This window comes from Hyperoodon ampullatus (assembly GCF_949752795.1).
Source record: "Hyperoodon ampullatus genome assembly, chromosome: 20".
In the NCBI taxonomy this organism is placed as follows: domain Eukaryota; kingdom Metazoa; phylum Chordata; class Mammalia; order Artiodactyla; family Ziphiidae; genus Hyperoodon; species Hyperoodon ampullatus.
In genome coordinates this window covers 13,507,215-13,522,509 of record NC_136933.1, presented here as the reverse complement: position 1 = coordinate 13,522,509, position 15,295 = coordinate 13,507,215, and the positions used below count along the sequence as shown (strand labels likewise).

Genomic DNA, 15,295 nt, shown 5'->3' with positions numbered 1-15,295 from the left:
TGTGAAATGGGGTTTTAAACCTCAGTCCCCTAATCCATACTTCTTTATCAGTTTGCTTTTTCTGTAAACACTTATCTGAGATGCTGGAGAGATGTATTCTGTGATGGAGTTAAAAAAAAAAAACAAAACCCTAAAACGGTTTCTTCCTGTTCACAGAACAAAACCTTTCATCTGGATTTCCTTGAATTGGCCCAAACCCCGTCCAGCGTTGTCGCCCTCTGTTTTCTTCTGTGCGCTATTCTTCCTTAGCAGGTCTCGAGCTCCTCTGTGATTCCTGACATACTGGTCCTTCCCTGTCTTCATCATCACGTCAACCACCCCTTCAGTCTTTAGATCGCTGTGCACATTTTCTGCTTTCTGAAATCTTTCTCACCTTCATCTACTAGGTCAGCCGGCTTCCAGGAGGTCTTTTCTGCATTCGATGCATAATGCTCAGCTTCATCATTTGCACACAGTGTTGTTTATACATTCAGTTTTGCTCTACCTTCTTTCTATCTCAGTCACTTACAGGCCTGTTGCTCCTGCTAAAGTGTAAACATCTCAAGAGCAGAACTGGACCTTGTTCCACTTTTTATCTCACCTCCCCTCAAATGTTTGCTCAACTCAAGTGAGAAAATCGGCACAGGAACACACCATAATTTCCTGCACAGAGCTGTTAATGTTTGGCCAGGGTGAGCTCCTTGACCTCCTGAGAGATATTTAATTGAAAGACAGAAAGACACTTCTCCACCCTCAGCCACTGATTAGACTGTTCTGTTCAAGTAGAGAAGCTTCTTCTGGCTCCAGCTCCGTTGCTTCTCAGGACAGCTAAAATCCTCGTAGCTGCACACAGTGTGGAATGAGGGGAGGATGACAAAGCACGGACTACGTTACACTTCGCGCCTGACGTTTTTCATTTCATTTACGCTCCAAGCAACCACCACTTATACTAGTTTTTTCCCCAAGGAAAAGAGCCTTGATACATGGTAATCCATTGTTACAGATCAGCTGTATATTTATTGATATGCAGAAGTGAGGCCTAGAGCTGAGAATGAAAGCAGGTATCAGAGCATCATGTAATATATAATCCCATTTATATCAGTGTCAGTATGTGTATATTTGTATGGCTTTTCATCACAGATGTTAAAATATGTAAATCAAGTCTTTACAGTTGAAGTGTTCATACCAGGTCAATGTATTTTGCATAGTTAAGTCTCTTAAGTGTCTTTTAATCTAGAACAGTCCCCTTACCCCACTCTCTTTTTTATGCCATTAACTTGTTGAAAAAAGTGTCAGCCTTCCTGAGAAAAAACCATCCTGCTGGGCTTTTCTCTTTATTTCTTTGTGTACTTTTACTTTTTCCTCTGTTCCTTCTACTTGCTGCAAACTGAAAGGCTTGATTAGATTTGAAAGGTATGGTTAAATTCAGGTTCACCTTTTTTTTTTTTTAAACTTATTTCTTCTATTTATTTTTGGCTGTGTTGGGTCTTCATTGCTGTGCGCCGGCTTTCTCTAGTTGCGGTGGGCGGGGGCTACTCTTGGGTGTGGTGCGCGGGCTTCTCATTGCGGTGGCTTCTCTTGCTGCGGAGCACGGGCTCCAGGCATGCGGGCTTCAGTAGTTGTGGCACGCGGGCTCAGTAGTTGTGGCTCACGGGCTCTAGAGCACAGGCTCACTAGTTGTGGCGCACAAGCTTAGTTGCTCCACAGCATGTGGGATCTTCCCGGACCAGGGCTCGAACCTGTGTCCCCTGCATTGGCAGGCGGATTCTAAACCACTGTGCCACCAGGGAAGCCCCCATGTTCACCTTTTTTTGTCAAGTGTCACCATCATAGGTGGTGCCGTGTGCTTCATATGGCATTGCATTATGAAGTAACTAACATATGGGCTGTTCTGCATTTGGTGATGCTAAGATGGACCTGTGAATTTGGGTAGCAGTGGCATAATCTATTCATTGTAAAGGTCTCTCAACTTCATTTCTCTGGTTTCATGTACTGATCTTTACCTCACTACTTCATTCGGGGTTGAAAAATGGTGAGTTTACTAATTATATATGTTTACTGTGAAATACAGTTAGTTCATCCAAGGCAGAAAAAATGCAGAATAAATGTGGATTATTTCCCTTTCATTGCCAATTTTGAGCCTAAGAGATTGGTACCTGGTTGTCTATATTGATGATCACTGTTTTGAGGGGGGTTTTGTCACTTTTTTTCCCTTTCACTTTCCATATTTTTCAGCATCATAATGAACTCATGTTTTTATATTTTCAAGGTGTTGCAGTTTATTTCAGCAATTCTTTCTGATACATGAGGGCAGCAAAGGGGCAGCATCTTTTAAAAAAAGTTTTTTTTAAATTGAAGTATAGTTAATTTACATTGTGTTAGTTTCAGGTGTACAGCAAAGTGAGTCAGTTATATTATTTTTTAGATTCTTTTCCATTATAGGTTATTTCAATATATTGAATATAGTTAGCTATGCTATACAGTAGGTTCTTGTTGTTTATCGATTTTATATATAGTAGTGTGTATATGTTAATTCCAAACTCCTAATTTATCCACCACCCCCCATCCCCTTTGGTAACCATAAGTTTGATTTCTATGTCTGTAAGTCTATTTCTGTTTTATAAATAAATTCATTTATGTCGTTTTTAGATTCCACGTATAAGTGGTATCATATATTTGTCTTTCTTTGACTTACTTCATTTAATATGTTAATCTCTAGGTCCATCCATGTTGCTGCCAATGGAATTATTTTCTTTTTTTAAGGCTGAATAATATTCCATTGTATATATTACATACCACATCTTCTTTATCTGTCATCTGTCAGTGGACACCGAGGTTGCTTCCATGCCTTGGCTATTATAAATAGTGCTGCTATGAACATTGGGGTGTATGTATCTTTTTGAGTTAGAGTTTTCTCCAGATACACGCCCAGGAATGGGATTGCAGGATCATATGGTAGCTCTATTTTTATTTTATTTATTTATTTTTTTAACCAGAAACAGCAGTTTATTTCCTAGGACCACTAGACACTGACATCAGCTGTACCCTACTTGTTTGTGTCAGGTAATGAGATACTGTGCATGCAGAACACTTCACTGGATCGCCCTTGGGGGAAGCTGATTCCAAGGATTAGAAGAACATTTTTTATTCTAAACTAACACGAAAATTTGCTAGGTCATTTCCAAGTTCTGATGGAAAGTCTATAATTTTTAAAAAAATCTTTATTAGAGGTTAATTGCTTCACAATACTGTGTTAGTTTCTGTTGCACAACAAAGCAAATCGGCCATATTCATACACATGTCCCCATATCCCCTCCCTCTTAGCCCTCCTTATCCCACCCCTCTAGGTCATCGCAAAGCACCAAGCCGATCTCCCTGTGCTATGCAGCTGCTTCCCACCATCCTACTATTTGACATTCAGTAGTGTATATATGTCGATGCTACTCTCACTTTGCCCCAGCTTCCCCCTCCCACCCCATGTCCTCAAGTCCTTTCTCTATGTCTACCTCTTTATACCTGCCCTGCAACTAGGTTCATCAGTACCTTTTTTCTTTTTAGAGTCCATATATGTGCATTAGCATATGGTATTTGTTTTTCTCTTTCTGACTTATTCACTCTATGACAGACTCCAGGTCCATCCACCTCGCTACAAATAACTCAAAACTTCGTTTCTTTTTATGGCTGGGTAATATTCCATTGTATATATGTGGCACATCTTCTTTGTCCATTCATCTGTCGATGGACATTTAGGTTGGTTCCATGTCCAGGCTATTGTAAATAGTGCTGCAGTGAACATTGTGGTACATGACTCTGTTTGAATTATGGTTTTCTCAGGGTATATGCCCAGTAGTGGGATTGCTGGGTCATATGGTAGTTCTATTTTTAGTTTTTTAAGGAACTGCCATACTGTTCTCCATAGTGGCTACATCTGTTTACATTCCCACCAACAGGGCAAGAGGGTTCCCTTTTCTCCACACCCTTTCCAGCACTTACTGTTTCTAGATTTTTTGATAATGGCCATTCTGAACAGCATGACATGATACCGCATTGTAGTTTTGAATTGCATTTCTCTAATAATTAGTGATGTTGAGCATCTTTTCATGTACCTCCTGGCCATCAGTATGTCTTCCTTGGATAAATGTCTATTTAGGTCTTCCACCCGTTTTTTTTTTTTTTTTTTTTGTGGTATGCGGGCCTCTCACTGTTGTGGCCTCTCCCGTTGCGGAGCACAGGCTCCGGATGCGCAGGCTCAGCAGCCATGGCTCACGGGCCCAGCCGCTCCGCGGCATATGGGATCCTCCCAGACCGGGGCACGAACCCGTATCCCCTGCATCGGCAGGCGGACTCTCAACCACTGCGCCACCAGGGAGGCCCTTCCACCCGTTTTTTAACTGGATTGTTTGTTTTTTTAATATTGAGCCCCATGAGCTGTTTGTATATTTTGGAGATTAATCCTTTGTCTGTTGTTTCATTTCCAAATATTTTCTCCCATTCTTAGGGTTGTCTTTTTGTCTTGTTTATGGTTTCCTTTGCTGTGCAAAAGCTTTTAAGTTTAATTAAGTCCCATTTGTTTATTTTTGTTTTTATTTCTGTTCCTCTAGGAGGTGGGTCAAAAAAGAATCTTGCTGTGGTTTATGTCAAAGTGTGTTTTTCCTATGTTTTCCTCTAAGAGTTTTATAGTGTCTGGTCTTACCTTTAAGTCTTTAATCCATTTGGAGTTTATTTTTGTGTATGGTGTTAGGTAGTGTTCTAATTTTATTCTTTGACATGTAACTGTCCAGTTTTTCCAGCACCACTTATTGAAGAGGCTGTCTTTTCTCCATTGTATATTCTTGCCTCCTTTATCAAAGATAAGGTTACCATATGTGTGTGGGTTTATGTCTGGGCATTCTGTGCTGTACCATTGATCTCTATTTCTCTTTTTGTGCTAGTACCATACAGTCTTGATTACTGTAGCTTTGTGGTATAGTTTGAAGTTGGGGAGCCTGATTTCTCCAACTCCGTTTTTCTCCCTCAAGATTGCTTTGGCTATTCGGGGTCTTTTGTGTTTCCATACAAATTGTAAAATTTTTTGTTCTAATTCTGTGAAGAATGCCATTGGTAGTTTGATAGGGATTGCATTGAATCTGTAGATTGCTTTGGGTAGTATAGTCATTTTCACAATATTGATTCTTCCAATCCAAGAACATGGTATATTTTTCCATCTGTTTATGTCATCTTTGATTTCTTTCATCGGTGTTTTATAGTTTTCTGAGTACAAGTCTTTCACCTCCTTAGGCAGGTTTGTTCCTGCCTAAGGAACAAAGGTATTTTATTCTTTTTGTTGCAGCGGCAAGTGGGAGTGTTTCCTTAATTTCTCTTTCTGATTTTTCGTTGTTGGTGTATTGGAATGCCGAGATTTCTGTGCATTAATTTTGTATCCTGCAACCTTACCAAATTCATTGATTAGTTCTAGTAGTCTTCTGGTGGCATCTTTAGGATTTTCTATGTATAGTATCATGTCATCGGCAAACAGTGACAGTTTTACTTCTTTTCCAGTTTGTATTCCTTTTATTTCTTTTCTTCTCTGACTGCTGTGGCTAGGACTTCCAAAACTGTGTTGAATAAGAGTGGACATCCTTGTCTTGTTACTGATCTTAGTGGAAATGCTTTCAGTTTTTCACTACTGAGAATGATGCTTGCTGTGAGTTTGTCATATATGGCCTTTATTATGTTGAGGTAGGTTCCCTCTATGCCCGCTTTCTGGAGAGTTTTTATCATAAGGTGTTGAATTTTGTCAAAAGCTTTTTCTGCATCTATTGAGACGATCATATGATTTTTATTCCTTAATTTGTTAATGTGGTGTATCACGTTGATTGATTTGCATACATTGAAGAATCCTTGCATCCCTGGGATAAATCCCACTTGATCATGGTGTATGATCCTTTTAATGTGCTGTTGGATTCTGTTTGCTAGTATTTTGTTCAGGATTTTTTAATCTATTTTCATCAGTGATGTTGGTCTATAATTTTCTTTTTTTGTGATATCTTTTTCTGGTTTTGGTATCAGGGTGATGGTGGCTTCGTAGAATGAATTTGGGAGTGTTTCTCCCTCTGCAATTTTTTGGAAGAGTTTGAGAAGAATTGGTGTTAGCTCTTCTCTAAATGTTTGATAGAATTCGCCTGTGAAGCCATCTAGTCCTGGACTTTTGTTTGTTGGAAGATTTTTTTTTTTTTTTTTTTTTTTTTGCAGTACGCGGGCCTCTCACTGTTGTGGCCACTCCCGCTGCAGAGCACAGGCTCCGGACGCGCAGGCCCAGCGGCCATGGCTCACGGGCCCAGCCGCTCCGCGGCATGTGGGATCTTCCCAGACCGGGGCACGAACCCGTATCCCCTGCATCGGCAGGCGGACTCTCAACCACTGCGCCACCAGGGAAGCCCATGTTGGAAGATTTTTAATTACGGTTTCAATTTCATTACTTGTGATAGGTCTGCTTATATTTTCTAATTCTTCCTGGTTCATTCTTGGAAAATTGTCCCTGTCCAAGAATTTGTTCATTTTCTCGTGGTTGTCCATTTTATTGGCATAGAGTTGTTTGTAGTAGTCTCTTATAATCCTTTGTATTTCTGCAGTGTCAGTTGTGATTTCTCCTTTTTCATTTCTAATTTTTTTTTTTTTTTTTTTTTTTTTTGCGGTACGCGGGCCTCTCACCGTTGTGGCCTCCTGCGTTGCGGAGCACAGGCTCCGGACGCGCAGGCCCAGCGGCCATGGCTCACAGGCCCAGCCGCTGTACGGCACGTGGGATCTTCCTGGACCGAGGCACGAACCCGTGTCCCCCGCATTGGCAGGCGGACTCTCAGCCACTGTGCCACCAGGGAAGCCCTCTAATTTTTTTGATTTGCGTCCTCTCCCTTTTTTTCTCAGAGTCTGGCTAAGGGTTTATCAATTTTGTTTATCTTCTCAAAGAACCAGCTTTTAGTTTTATTGATCTTTGCTATTGTTTTCTTCATTGGTATTTCATTTACTTCTTCTCTGATATTTATGATTTCTGTCCTTCTACTGACTTTGGGTTTTCTTTGTTCTTCTTTCTCTACTTGTTTTAAGTGTAGGGTTAGATTGTTTATTTGAGATTTTTCTTGTTTCTTGAGGTGAGATGGAATTGCTATAAACTTCCCTCCTAGAACTGCTTTTGCTGCATACCATAGGTTTTCCGTCATCGTGTTTTCATTGTCATTTTTTCTATGTATTTTTTTATTTCTTCTTTGATTTCTTCAGTGATCTCTTGGTTATTTAGTAGCACACTGTTTAGACTCCATGTGTTTGTGGGGTTTTTTTACAGTTTTTTTTTTTTTTTTTTCCTGTAATTGATTTCCTGTCTCATAGCGTTGTGGTCAGAAAAGATGCTTGATATGATTTCAGTTTTCTTAAATTTTCCGAGGCTTGATTTGTGACTCAAGATGTGATCTGTCCTGGAGCGTGTTCCGTGTGCACTTAAGAAGAAAGTGTATTCTGCCACGTTTGGGTAGAATGTCCTATAAATGTCAACTAAATCTATCTGCTCTGTTGTATCATTTAAAGCTTCTTTCCTTATTTATTTTCTGTTTGGATGATCTGTCCATTGGTGTAAGTGGGGTGTTAAAGTCCCCTACTATTATTGTGTTACTGTTGATTTCTCCTTTCGTGGTTGTTACCATTTGCCTTATGTTTTGAGGTGCTCCTATGTTGGGTGCCTAAACATTTATAATTGTTATATCTTCTTCTCGGATTTATCCCTTGATCATTATGTAGTGTCCCTCCTTATCTCTTGTAACAGTCTTTATTTTAAAGTCTATTTTATCTGCTATGAGTATTGCTACTCCAGCTTTCTTTTGATTTCCATTGCATGGAATATCTTTTTCTGTCCCTTCACTTTCAGTCTGTATGTGTCTCTAGGTCTGAAGTGGGTCTCTTTTAGACAGCATATATATGAGTTTTGTTTTTCTATCCATTCAGCCAGTCTGTGTCTTTTGGTTGGGGCATTTAATGCATTTACATTCAAAGTTATTATCGATATGTATGTTCCTATTATCATTTTCTTAATTGTTTTGGGTTGGTTTTTCTGGGTCTTTTTCTTCTCTTGTGTTTCCCACCTAGAAAAGTTTCTTTAGCATTTGTTGTAAAGCTGGTTTGGTGGAGCTGAATTCTCTTAGCTTTTGCTTGTCTGAAAAGCTTTTGACTTCTCCATGGAATCTGAATGAGATCCTTGCTGGGTAGAGTAATCTTGGTTGTAGGTTTTTCTCTTTCATCACTTTAAGTATATCCTGCCACTCCTTTCTGGCCTGCAGAGTTCCCGCTGAAAAATCAGCTTATAACCTTATGGGGATTCCTTTGTATGTTATTTTTTTTTCCTTGCTGCTTTTAATATATTTTTTTTGAATTTAATTTATGTTAGTTTGATTAATATGTGTCTTGGTGTGTTTTTCCTAGGGTTTGTCCTGTATCGTATGGGACTCTCTGTGCTTCCTGTACTTGGGTGACTATTTCCTTTCCCATGTTAGCGAAGTTTTTGACTATAATCTCTTTAAATATTTTCTCAGACTTTTTCTTTTCTTCTTCTGGGACCCCTATTCGAATGCTGGTGCCTTTAGTGTTGTCCCAGTGGTCTCTGAGATTGTCTTCAATTCTTTTCATTCTTTTTCCTTTATTCTGCTCCTCAGCAGTTATATCCACCCTTTTGTCTTCCAGCTCACTTGTTCGTTCTTCTGCCTCAGTTATTCTGTTACTGATTCCTAGTAGTGTATTTATCATTTCAGTTATTGTGTTGTTCATCTCTGTTTGGTTGTTCTTTAGTTCTTCTAGATCTTTGTTAAACATTTCTTGTATTTTCTCATTCCATGCCTCCATTCTGTTTCTGAGACTCTAGATCATCTTTACTATCATTACTCTGAATTCTTTTTCAGGTAGATTGCCTATTTCCTCTTCATTTATTTGGGCTTGTAGGTTTTTACCTTGCTTCTTCATCTGTGACATATTTTTTTTGCTGTCTCTCGTTTTTTTTTTTAATGAGTGTGATTGTGTTCCTGTCTTATTGGTTGTTTGGCCTGAGGCTTCCAACACGGAAAGTTTTGTAGGCTATTGGGTAGAGCTGGGGCATGGTGCTGAAATAAGGAACTCCGTGAGACCTCATTCCGATGAATATTCCCTGGGGTCTGAGGTTCTCTGTTAGTCCAGTGGTTCGAACTTGGACCTCCCACCGCAGCAGCTTTGGCCCAACCTCTGGCTTGTGAACCAAGATCCCACAAGCCACATGGGGTGGCAAAAAAAGAGAAAAAAACAATAACAAAGTAAAAAATAAAATTAGACTAGAAAACTAAGAGATATGTTGGAAAGAATACAAAAATAAAAATATAGATGACTCAACAACTTGAAAGTACATCAGTAACACAATAGTGAAAAGGGGGAGGGAAAAGAAGAAAAGGCAGCGGGGTGGTGGTAGTGGGAAAGGCCTTGGCTGTGGAGGGCGGGGCCTAAGCAAGGGTGCGGTTTGGGTGGTGGTGGGGGGAAAGGCCTTGGCTGTGGAGGGCGGGGTCTAAGCAAGGGTGTGGTTTGGGTGGTGGGCGGGGCCTATGCTTAGGACCCACAGGGCTGGAAAAGGCCCTGGGGACTGTGGGGGGTGGGGCTTAGGCTCAAGGAACAGAAGGGACCCAGGCGTGCCCCCCACCCCTGGTCTCAGAGGGCGGTGGACCTCACCTGGGAGCCCAGCAGGCTTCCTGGGCTCAAGTGGGCAGGGCAAACGCTCTCCACTCCTCTCCTGCTTCTCTGGTCTGGGAGGGCCCCTCCTGCCTGCCTCTCCTGATCTGAGGCCTCCCTCCTATGCCCCCAAGGAGCCACGTGGCCTGGAGGTGGCTTTGGAGGGCAGGGGACCAGCCTGGGAGCTCAGCAACCTCCCTGGGCCCGAGTGGGCCAGGCGATCACCCTCCACTCCTCTCCCACTCCTCCTGGAGGGTCCCTCCTGCCTGCCTCTCCTGATCTCCCCAGCCTCAGGGACGCCGATCCTGTCTGGCCTCCACTTCTCCTCCCCCTTTCAGCTCCCCTACGTCCTGCCGGTTCACTTTGGGGTTCCTCCTGTCTCCTTGGGCATCCGTGTACCCCACCAGCGGCCGGCAGGCGCTCTAGCTGTGGGGAGGTGCTAACTCCGCGTGTTCCCACACTGCCATCTTGACTCTGCCTCCAGTAGCTCTGTTTTTAGTTTTTAAGGAACCGCCATCATGTTCTCCATAGTGGCTATATCAGTTTACCTTCCCACCAGCAGTGTCAGAAGGTTCCCTTTTCTCCACACCCTCTCCAGCATTTATTATTCGTAGACTTTTAAGCAATGGCCATAGTGACTGGTATGAGTTGATACCTCATTGTAGTTCTGATTTGCATTTCTCTAATAATTAGTGATATTGAGCATCTTTTTATGTGCCTCTTGACCATCTGTATTCTTCTTTGGAGAAATATTTATTTAGATTTCCTGCCTGTTTTTTGATTGGGTTGTTTGTTTTTTGACATCAAGCTGCATGATCTGTTTGTATATTTTTGCGATTTATCCCTTGTCGGTAGCATTGTTTGCGAATATTTTCTCCTAGTCCATAGGTTGTCTTTTCATTTTGTTAATGCTTTCCTTTGCTGTGCAGAAGCTTTTAATTAGGTCCCATTTGTTTATTTTTGTTTTTATTTCCATTACTCTAGGAGCCAATCCAAAAAAATATTGCTGCAATTTATGTCAAACAGTGTTCTACTTTTGTTTTCTTTTAGGAGTTTTATAGTATCTGGTCTTCCATTTAGGTCGTTAATCCATTTTGAGTTCATTTTTATATACGGAGTTAGAGAATGTTCTAATTTCATTTTTATACATGTAGCTGTCCAGTTTTCCCAGGGCCACATATTGAAGAAACTGTCTTTCTCCATTGTATATTCTTGTCTCCTTTGTTGTAGATTAATTGACCATAAATGTGTGGGTTTATATCTGGGCTTTCTATCATGTTGCATTGATCTCTATGTCAGTTTTTGTGCCGGTACCATACTGTTTTGATTACTGTAGCTTTGTCTATACTGTAGTATGGTCTGAAGTCAGAGAGCGTGATTCTTCGAGCTCCATTCTTCTTTCTCAAGATTGTTTTCAGTGTGGGGCAGCATCTTTTTGATGGAAAGAAATTCCAAGACTGCCTCACTGTGCAGAGCTTTGGTATGTCCATTATTCTTGAGAGCGATGGGCTCTCCCTGCCTGGTGGTTCAGGAATGGAACAGTGCACTTTTGTTCATATACTTCCCCAAGTGCTCAGTAGGACCTGTCATTGTTGGAGTATAAAGAGTTTCTTTGGTCATGTATTTGGTCAAGTCAGATTTTTAAAATCCACACAAAAGAAGGCCACTTATACGACCTCACTGAAGATAATATTTTTAGAAAAAGAGATTGTTGTTTTTTAAATTCTTCAGATTACTTAATTAGGAACTGCAGTAGAGCGCTGGGATTACTAGTCATTATATAGGATTGGTTAGTTTCTTCTTAATTTAAAAAATATGTGAGCAGAAGAGTAATGAAAAGTAGTTTTCCATTCCCCCCCCTGAAATTAAACTAAAAATGGAAACGTGGGGCATTTAACAGCCAGAATCATCCTCAAAAAGAAATGAAATGTATCTCATAAAAAGAGTGTCTTTGAATTATGCATGTAAAATAAACGTAAAACAGACTGAGCAATGATATTGACTAGATACTTTAAAATAAGCTCGGGGGCAAAAAGTTAAATATTTAGATTAGTGTGAAATGTTAGCTTTGTAGCAGTGTGCCATTGATGGAGTATTCCTGGAACATGTCTTCTCTGCTTGTTTTAACACCTGACCTTGGTCTCTGAAATGGAATGTATAGACGGGAAGACACTCAGTGATGTGGTTGGGTTTGTTTGACATTTTCTCTTTGTTTGTATAAGCCCTTTAGTTGTTTCTTTGCACTCTCTTTAATACCATTGAAAATTTGGTGGCTTTCTAGAATCAAGTCAGTGTGGATCTGTCATTCCATAATGATCTGTTTGGGTTCACTGACTTTTCCCCCAGAAAGACTAGACACTTGAGTCTGAGGTTGAACTTACTTGATTTTTCATTTTATGTTTATGAATAGTAGATTGATTCCATCAACAAATATGGTTCCTGGCACAAAGATGGAAACTTAGTAGGCACTTGGTTTAAAAATGCATAGTTCCCTGACTGTGCCCCTCAACTGGGGCTATTATTGTATATAAACTGATCCATTCTGTCTGATAGGCCAGAATGACATGGCATTTAATTGTTTATTAATAAACTTAATATCTTGTCATACGCTCATTGGCCATTTAATTTAAGAGTGGTATTTTTCTATTTATCTGTTCCTTGTTTCCCTTACTGATGTCTATGTTAGAAAAACAGTGCTTTCTTCACTAGTGTGGTTGATTTTCAGTGGATAATTTCTTTATCATTTGGTTGAAGAAGAAGCTGGTAGTTTTGTGTTTTCTTTTTTCTTCCCTCAGAAAAAATGATAACATGAGCACCCATCACAGCTAGTGGTTTCCCTTTAAAGTAGCGATGAACTCCGTGTTCTGGTTGGCCTCACTGAGCTATAGTGGGGATAAAATGAGATAATGTGCTTTGAAATATATTAAGCACTACATAATGGCACATTGCAAAGGGTACTGCTTCACCAGGAGGACCTGAAACTCGGCTTAAACACAGTGTCATTTAGAATGCGGTTAGTTCCTCTAGAAATACCTTTTTCTTAATTCCTGGGCTCTTACAAAGTCCCTAAGTTTCATTATACTTAATATAGACACAAATTGTGTTATTATAATGGTCTCTTGGTATGTTACACTCTGGTGACTGGGGGAATAATCAAATAACCCAGAGGATAGACAAGAAAGAGTTTACATCTACAAATTATTATCTTGCTTTCAGGGTCACCATTTTTAATGGCAATCTCCTAGTTTTTTATTTTAACTTTTTGTTATGGAAATTTTCAAACATACACAAAAGTAGAGAAATTGTTTGCATATAATGTTTTGATGTTTTTAACAGTTTAAATCAAGATGCAAATCTATACAGTCTTTACATTGGGTTGGTCTTTGAAATCACTTCCAATGTGGTAATCTCTGTTCCTTTCTCATTCTCCTTTTTCCTCACGGTGTAGTTACTGAAGAACTCAGATGATTTGTCCCATAATTTCCTATAGCATGGATGTTGCTGATTGCATCTCTGTGGTATGGTTTAGGATGTTCCTATTTCTGAATTTTCCGTAAATTAGTAGTTTAGTTATGGAAGGCTTGATCAGATTAAGGTTTTACTAGCAGTTTGTACTTGTACCTAATGATTAGTTGTATCCTGATCTCTTTTTTGTAATGTTAACAGCCATTGATGAACTTTACCTAATAGCCCATTCCTTTTATATTTAATTATTTACTTACCTTGGTTATTTTAATGTATTTCATGAAATTTTAAAAACATTTTTTGTATTTGCCAGATAGCCCTGTATAAAGATTATAAACATTTACGTAGTGTACAGCCATGTATCAGAATACATAAACTTTAATTCTCTTTATAGATGATGTATCTAAGGCTTAAGGGAGTTACAGTTTTCCCCAGGGTCACAAAGTATGGTATCGAGGGTTCAACATATGGGTCTTGCCTCAGTCTCATACATGACGCGCCAGCTTCCTTCTTCTCTTCTTTAACCACAGCTCATCTTCATTTAGGAGAAATGATGGAAAGGATAAAGAAGGTAAGGTGAGAGATTAATAGAAAAGAACTGAACAGTTAACACAGGAGAGTTAAAGATACAAAACTGACTTCCAGAGTCTTCCCCCATTTATCCTGTCATTTTGACTCTCTGTTGCTTATCGGCCATTGATTGTCATTACTTAGGTCTCATTTATTGCCTGATCCTGTGTATGTTTCAAAATATACATTTAACCAAACATTAGTGGCTTTAGAATCTTAATTCAAACTTTGCCAGAAAAACTACATTTTTGTAGCACCTTTTCCCACGCCCTTTAAAGACCATTCTTAACACGATAATAAATACCAAAGCTGGAATCCTATGGGAACATGACAAGTTTAGTCCATCATTTCACCTTAACAATACCACTTTTCCTAACACTTCTCTCTTAGTTTATCAGTGGGTGTATTTATGAAGTAATTTAATCTAGATATATTCATGAGGAAATTTAATAAACAAGAATAAACCTTGTCATTTAAAGGTATTTCAAAAGCCATTTTGTTATATAGTAAATGTTTCTTAAACTTGTTCCACTTAAGTTCTTTTACTAAAATAGCAATTTAATTTGACTTCTGGCAAACACTTACTCCTCAGAGGTTGAGCTAAGTTTTGAATGTAGGGATTTTGCATAGAAGCTAAATTTAGCAATTAGCAGCCTTCCACTTCTAGTTCAAATCTAAGTGAACTTTTAAAAGTCTAAAATATACGGGCCTCTCTGAAGACCTAGACTCTGATATTAACAAATGCCAAAAGAGACGTGCAAACAGGAAACTATGTGATTCTTTTTTTAAATGTTTTAAATCATATAATCATTTTTCCACTTGACCCCCACCTCACCCCCAAATAAAAAGGATCTACAGTAAATCTGTGGAAACTTTAGAAATCTTTTTGTTTTTCTTCCCCACATCTCCCTATTTATATATTTTAAGTGCCACCTGATATGGCAAACAAATGTAAATGATGTCCTTTCATAGTTCACTGGCTTCCGCTCTGAAGTCATGTAAAATTCTGCAGCCATAATACAAACCATCAGATAAAAGTGTGAGAGTTTTGGGAAATATTAAGTGCCTTAAAATGGTTAAGTGGAACCACAGAAGCATTTTTTTTTTCAGTTTCTAGAAGGGATTGTGTTACTCCTTTAAGCAAATGAGTAATGAGGTTTTAGTTCCAGAGAATGGACGCTCCCTGAGGAGACTGTAGGTAGGTACATCCTGGTACAGAGGAAGGTATTTGGCGCACAGACCCTTCTAAGGGTAGGTAGGTTGCTGATCTCAGGATGAAGCCAAATAGAGCTTCCACCTCTGCCACTGGTGACCGCCCCTCCAGCTGGCCTTCCCAGCCTCTCGCTACTTCTCTGTTGAATTCTGTCCTGAATACCATACAGTGTGTCAGAGTTCCTCAACCCTCAGGTGAAATGTATTGATTTGTTTAAAATATTTGATGTATTTAGATCCCAGATTAGCAGCAGTTCTTTTATTTTTTTTAAATTTTGTTTATTATTATTATTTTTTTGCTGTGTTGGGTCTTTGTTGCTGCGCGCGGTCTTGGGGCTACTCTTTGTTGAGGTGCGCGGGC

At 39.6% G+C, this 15,295-nt stretch overlaps 1 protein-coding gene across 3 annotated transcripts in view; it reads left to right on the top strand.

The window, feature by feature from the left end:
- RBPMS (RNA binding protein, mRNA processing factor) overlaps positions 1–15,295 on the top strand; it is a gene marked incomplete at both ends in the record, with an annotated part of 191,409 nt that overhangs the window by 126,495 nt on the left and 49,619 nt on the right. The window lies entirely within an intron of this gene.